Raw genomic sequence first — 8,050 nt, 5'->3', positions numbered from 1 at the left:
ATCTCTCTCTACATTTGTGCACTGTGCGTCTCCATTTTAAATGTACTCTTTTTTCTTAAATCAAAACTTTGAGTTTTCTCTCTCCCTTCATCCCATAAACCAAAAAAGGCAAATAGATCACAGCAAAATGAAAATTTCAGAGTTTAAGAAGGAAAAAATTTAAAACAATAACAAATGTATTAAAAAGAAAAGTTATTCACACACCAAAAATTAACACAAAAGTTTTGTTATCCAAGTTTGGGAAATTCCACTAGTTCAACCCTAATAGCTTGGAATTTTACAAGAAAGTGATTTATTCTACACGTGTTTTAAAAATGGATATGCAAGCTTGAAACATGTTAAAGATGCAAATGATATAGATCCAAAGCTTTTAAAGAGAATAATATACACTCATTAAATTCTCTAGTGAACGTGCGGTGGGATATTTACCTGAGTCAAACAAGCCATTATTTAGCCCGTTTGCAAAAAGCTCACCTATCAATCATAGATAAATTGTAAAGTGATTTATCATATGTAACGGGCTATATTTTTGTAAGAAATGACTTATGGATAGGGAGTCAACAATCAGTTAAAAATCCCCTACCTCCCCTTTTTCCTGACGATTGCAAAACCTGAGATATAAAAACTAAAAGAGCTTACAATCCCCAAAAATTACAGACACTCTTTGGAATTATCTCTTTCGAAATTTGTGCATTGTGCATCTCCATTTTAGATGTACACTTTTTTCTCAAATCAAAATTTTGAGTTTTCGTTCCGCCTTCATACCATAAAAAAAAGGCAAATTGATAACAACAAAATGAAAATTTTAATGTTTATGTATGGAAAAAATGTTAAAAATAAAAAAATTTAGTAGAGAAAATTTATTCACAAACCAAAAATGAACACAAAAGTTTTGTTATCCAAGATTTGGAAATTCCACTAGTTCAACCCTAATAGCTTCGAATTTTACAAGAAAGAGATTTCTTCTACACGTGTTTTAAAAATGGATATGCATGCTTGAAACATGTTAAAGATGCAAATGACCTATGGATCCAAAGCTTTTAATGAGAATAATAAACGCTCATTAAATTCTAATGTGAACGTGCGACGGGATATTTACCTTAGTTAAACAAGCCATTATTTTGCCCGTTTGCAAAAAGCTGACCTAACAATCATAGATGCTTGTAAAGTGATTTTTCATTCATAACGGGCTATATTATTGTAAGAAATGACTTACGGATTCGGAGTCAACACTCAATTAAAGATCCCCCGCCTCCCCCTTTTCCCGATGATTGCAAAACCTGAGAAATAAAAACTGAAAAGAGCTTACAATCCTTAAAAATCACGGACACTCTTTGGAATTATATCTCTCTACATTTTTGCATTGTGCATCTCCATTTTAGATTTTCACTTTTTTCTTAAATCAAAACTTTGAGTTTTCGTTCTCCCTTCATGTCGTAAACAAAAAAAAAGGTAAGTAGATCCCAACAAAATAAAAATTTTTGAGTTTAAGTATGGAAAAAAATTAAAACAATAAAAAATGTAAGTAATGAAAATTTATTCACACCCCACTAATGAACACAAAATTTTGTTATCCAAGATTGGGAAATTCCACTAGTTCAACCCTAATAGCTTGGAATTTTACAAGAAAGAGATTTCTTCTACACGTGGTTTAAAAATGAATATGCATGCTTGAAACATGTTAAAGATGCAAATGACCTATGGATCCAAAGCTTTTAATGAGAATAACAAATGCTCATTAAATTCTGAAGTAAACGTGCGGTGGGATATTTACCTGAGTCAAACAACCCATTATTTTGCTCGTTTGTAAAAAGCTGACGTAATAATCATAGATGATTGTAAAGTGATTTTTCATTCGTAACGGGCTATATTATTGTAAGAAATGACTTACGGATTGGGAGTCAACACTCAATTAAAAATCCCCCACCTCCCCCTTTTCCCGACGATTGCAAAACCTGAGAACTAAAAACTTAAAAGAGCTGACAATCCTTAAATATCATGGACACTCTTTGGAATTATATCTCTCTACATTTGTGCATTGTGCATCTCCATTTTAGATGTACACTTTTTTCTTAAATCAAAACTTTGAGTTTTTGGTCTCCCTTCATGCCGTAAACAAAAAACGGTATATAGATCACAACAAAATGTAAATTTTAGAGTTTATGTTTGGAAAAAAATTAAAACAATAATGAATTTAAGTAATGAAAATTTATTCACACACTTCAAATGAACACAAAATTTTTTTTAACCAAGTTTGGGAAATTCCACTAGTTCAACCCTAATAGCTTCAAATTTTACAAGAAAGAGAATTCTTCTACACGTGTTTTAAAAATAGATAAGCATGCTTGAAACATGTTAAAGATGCAAATGACCTATGGATCCAAAGCTTTTAATGAGAATAACCAACGCTCATTAAATTCTTAAGTGATCGTGCGGCTGGATATTTACCCGAGTTAAACAAGCCATTATTTTGCCCATTTGCAAAAAGCTGACCTAACAATCATAGATTATTGTAATGTGATTTATCATGAGTAATGGGCTATATTTTTGGAAGAAACGACAAACGGATTGGGAGTCAACAGTCAGTTAAAAATACCCCGCCTCCCCCTTTTCCCAACGATTGCAAAACCTGAGATATAAAAACTAAAAATATCTTACAATCCATAAAAATTACAAACACTCTTTGGAATTATCTCTCCCTACATTTTTGCATCGTGCATCTCCATTTTAGATCTACACTTTTTTCTTAAATCAAAACTTTGAGTTTTCGTTCTCCCTTCATCCCGTAAACAAAAAAGGCAAATAGATCACAATAAAATGAAAATTTTAGAGTTTATGTGTGAAAAAATATTAAAACAATAACAAATGTAAGTATGGAAAATATATTCACACACCACAAATGAACACAAAACTTTGGTTTTCCATGTTTGGGAAATTCCACTAGTTCAACCCTAATTGCATGGAATTTTACAACAAAGAGATTTCTTCTACACCTGTTTTAAAAATGGATATGCATGCTTGAAACATGTTAAAGATGTCAATGACCTATGGATCCAAATCTTTTAAAGAGAATAACAAACGCTCATTAAATTCTTTACGAACGTACGGTGGGATATTTACCAGAGTCAAAAAGCCATCATTTTGCCTGTTTACAAAAAGCTTACCTAACAATCATAAATGATTGTAAAGTGATTTATCATCCGTAACGGGCTATATTTTTGTAAGAAATGACTTACGGATTGGGAGTCAACACTCAGTTAAAAACACCCCGCCTCCCCCTTTTCGCGACGGTTGCAAAACCTGAGATATAAAAACTAAAAAGAGCTCAAATTCCCTAAAAATTACAGACACTCTTTGGAATTATCTCTCTCTACATTTGTGCACTGTGCGTCTCCATTTTAAATGTAAACTTTTTTCTTAAATCATAACTTTGAGTTTTCTCTTTCCCTTAATCCTGTAAACTAAAAAAGGCAAATAGATCACAGCAACATGAAAATTTTAGAGTTTATGTACGGAAAAAATTTAAAACAATAACAAATGTAAGTAAAGAAACTTTATTCACACACCAAAAATTAACACAAAAGTTTTGTTATCCAAGTTTGGGAAATTCCACTAGTTCAACCCTAATAGCTTGGAATTTTACAAGAAAGAGATTTCTTCTACACGTGTTTTAAAAAAAGATAATGCATGCTTGAAACATGTTAAAGATGCAAATGGCCTATGGATCCAAATCTTTTAAAGAGAATAACAAACGCTCATTAAATTCATAAGTGAACGTGCGGCGGGATTTTTACCCGAGTCAAACAAACCATTATTTTGCCCGTTTGCAAAAATCAGACCTAACAATCATAGATGATTGTAAAGTGATATTTCATTCGTAACGGGCAATATTAATGTAAGAAATGACTTACGGATTGGGAGTCTACACTCAATTAAAAACCCCCGCCTCCCCCTTTTCCCGACGATTGCAAAACCTGAGAACTAAAAACTGAAAAAGCTTACAATCCTTAAAAATCACGGACACTCTTTGGAATTATATCTCTCTACATTTGTGCATTGTGCATCTCCATTTTAGATGTACACTTTTTTCTTAAATCAAAACTTTGAGTTTTCGTTCTCCCATCATGCGGTAAACAAAAAAATGGTAAATAGATCACAACAAAATGAAAATTTTAGTGTCTACGTATGAAAAAAATTAAAACAATAACAAATATAAGTAATGAAAATTTATTCACACACCACAAATGAACAGAAAATTTTGGTATCCAAGATTGGGAAATTCCACTAGTTCAACCCTAATAGCTTGGAATTTTACAAGAAAGAGATTTCTTCAACATGTGTTTTAAAAATGGATATGCATGCTTGAAACATGTTAAAGATGCAAATGACCTATGGATCCAAAGCTTTTAATAAGAATAACCAACACTCATTAAATTCTGAGTCAAATAGGCCATTATTTTGCCCGTTTGTAAAAAGCTGACCTAACAATCATAGATGATTGTTGATTTATCATGAGCAACGGGCTATATATTTTTAAGAAATGACATACGGATTGGGAGTCAACAAACAGTTAAAAATACCCCGCCTCCCCCTTTTCCAGACGATTGCAAAACCTGAGATATAAAAACTAAAAAGATCTTACAATCCCTAAAAATTACAACACTCTTTGCAATTATCTCTCCCTACATTTGTGCATTGTGCATCTCCATTTTAGATGTACACTTTTTTCTTAAATCAAAACTTTGAGTTTTCGCTCTCCCTTAATCCCGTAAACAAAAAAAGGCAAATAGATCACAACAAAATGAAAATTTTAGAGTTTATGAGTGAAAAAAAATTAAAACAATAACAAATGTAAGTATAGAAAATTTATTCATACACCACAAATGAACACAAAAGTTTTGTTTTCCATGTTTGGGAAATTCCACCAGTTCAACCCTAATTGCTTGGAATTTTACAAGAAAGAGATTTCTTCTACACGTGTTTTAAAAATGGATATGCATGCTTGAAACATGTAAAAGATGCAAATGACCTATGGATCCAAAGCTTTTAAAGAGAATAACAAACACTGATTAAATTCTCAATGAACGTGCGGTGGGATATTTTCTAGAGTCAAACAAGCCATCATTTTGCCTGTTTATAAAAAGCTTACCTAACAATCATAGATGATTGTAAAGTGATTTATCATCCGTAACGGGCTATATTTTTTTAAGAAATGACTTATGGATTGGGAGTCAACACTCAGTTAAAAACACCCCACCTCCCCCTTTTCGCGACGATTGCAAAACCTGAGATATAAAAACTAAAAGAGCTCAAATTCCCTAAAAATTACAGACACTCTTTGGAATTATCTCTCTCTACATTTGTGCACTATGCGTCTAAATTTTAAATGTAAACTTTTTTATTAAATCAAAACTTTAAGTTTTCTCTTTCCCTTCATCCCGTAAACAAAAAAAGGCAAATAGATCACAGCAAAATGAAAATTTTTGAGTTTATGTATGGAAAAAATTTAAAACAATAGCAAATGTAAGTATAGAAAATTTATTCACACACCAAAAATTAACACAAAACTTTTGTTATCCAAGTTTGGGAAATTCCACTAGTTTAACCCTAATAGCTTGGAATTTTACAAGAAAGAGATTTCTTCTACACGTGTTTTGAAAATGGATATGCAAGCTTGAAACATGTTAAAGATGCAAATGACCTATGGATCCAAAGCTTTTAAAGAGAATAACATACTCTCATTAAATTCTCTAGTGAACGTGCGGTGGGTTATTTACCAAGTCAAACAAGCCATTATTTTGCCCGTTTGCAAAAAGTTGACCTAACAATCATAGATAAATTGTAAAGTTATTTATCTTGTGTAACATGCTATATTTTTGTAAGAAATGACTTATGGAGAGGGAGTCAACACTCAGTTAAAAATCCCCCGCCTCCCCCTTTTCTCGACGATTGCAAAACCTGAGATATAAAAACTAATCAGAGCTTACAATCCCTAAAAATTAAAGACACTCTTTGGAAGTATCTCTTTCTAAATTTGTGAATTGTGCATCTCCATTTTACATGTACTCTTTTTTCTTCTATCAAAATTTTGAGTTTTTGCTCCCCCTTCATACCGTTAAAAAAAAAAAGGCAAATTGATAACAACAAAAGTTTTGTTATCCAAGATTGGGAAATTCCACTAGTTCAACCCTAATAGCTTGGAATTTTACAAGAAAGAGATTTCTTCTACACGTGTTTTAAAAATGGATATGCATACTTGAAACATGTAAAAGATGCAAATGACCTATGGATCCAAAGGTTTTAATGAGAATAACAAACGCTCATTAAATTTTGAAGTGAACGTGCGGCGAGATATTTACCCGAATCAAAGAAGCCATTATTTTGCCCGTTTGCAAAAAGCTGACGTAATAATCATAGATGATTGCAAAGTTATTTTTCATTCGTAACGGGCTATATTATTGTAAGAAATGACTTACGGATTGGGAGTCAACACTCAATTAAAAATCCCCCGCCTCCCCCTTTTCCCGACGATTGCAAAACCTGAGAACTAAAAACTTAAAAGAGCTGACAATCCTTAAAAATCATGGACACTCTTTGGAATTATATCTCTCTAGATTTGTGCATTGTGCATCTCCATTTTAGATGTACACTTTTTTCTTAAATCAAAACATTGAGTTTTTGTTCTCCCTTCATTGTGTAAACAAAAAAAGGTATATAGATCACAACAAAATGTAAATTTTAGTGTTTATGTATGGAAAAAAATTAAAACTATAACAAATGTAAATAATGAAAATTTTTCACACACCTCAAATGAACACAAAATTTTTGTTATCCAAGTTTGGGAAATTCGACTAGTTCAAACTTAATAGCCTGAAATTTTACAAGAAAGAGAATTCTTCTACACGTGTTTTAAAAATAGATATGCATGCTTTAAACATGTTAAAGATGCAAATGACCTATGGATCCAAAGCTTTTAAAGAGAATAACAAACACTCATTAAATTCTTAAGTGAACGTGCGGCGGGATATTTACCCGAGTCAAACAAGCCATTATTTTGCCCGTTTGCAAAAAGGTGACCTAACAATCATAGATGATTGTAAAGTGATATTTCATTCGTAACGGGCAATATTATTGTAAGAAATGACTTACGGATTGGGAGTCGACACTCAATTAAAAATCCCCCGCCTCCCCCTTTTCCCGACGATTGCAAAACCTGAGAACTAAAAACTGAAAAGAGCTTACAATCCTTAAAAATCACGGACACTCTTTGGAATTATATCTCTCTACATTTGTGCATTGTGCATCTCCATTTTAGATGTACACTTTTTTCTTAAATCAAAACTTTGTGTTTTCGTTCTCCCTTCATGCGGTAAACAAAAAAATGGTAAATGGATCACAACAAAATGAAAATTTTAGTATCTATGTATGAAAAAAATTAAAACATTAACAAATGTAAGTAATGAAAATTTATTCACACACCACAAATGAACACAAAATTTTGGTATCCAAGATTGGGAAATTCCACTAGTTCAACCCTAATAGCTTGGAATTTTACAAGAAAGAGATTTCTTCTACATGTGTTTTAAAAATGGGTAAGCATGCTTGAAACATGTTAAAGATACAAATGACCTATGGATCCAAAGCTTTTAATGAGAATAACCAACACTCATTAAATTCTGAAGTGAAAGTGTGGCGGTATATTTACCAGAGTCAAATAAGCCATTATTTTGCCCGTTTGCACAAAGCTGACCTAACAATCATAGATGATTGTTGATTTATCATGAGCAACGGGCTATATTTTTTTAAGAAATGACATACGGATTGGGAGTCAACAAACAGTTAAAAATACCCCGCCTCCCCCTTTTCCAGACGATTGCAAAACCTGAGATATAAAAACTAAAAAGATCTTACAATCCCCAAAAATTACAAACACTCTTTGCAATTATCTCTCCCTACATTTGTGCATTGTGCATCTCCATTTTAGATGTACACTTTTTTCTTAAATCAAAACTTTGAGTTTTCGCTCTCCCTTAATCTCGTAAACAAAAAA

This window comes from Aristolochia californica, unplaced genomic scaffold (assembly GCF_029961685.1).
Source record: "Aristolochia californica isolate CCGP_79_NKW_82.1479 unplaced genomic scaffold, dmAriCali1.0.hap1 SCAF_12, whole genome shotgun sequence".
Classification (NCBI taxonomy): domain Eukaryota; kingdom Viridiplantae; phylum Streptophyta; class Magnoliopsida; order Piperales; family Aristolochiaceae; genus Aristolochia; species Aristolochia californica.
The sequence above is the reverse complement of the archived record's forward strand: the minus strand, read 5'-3'. Positions refer to the sequence as shown.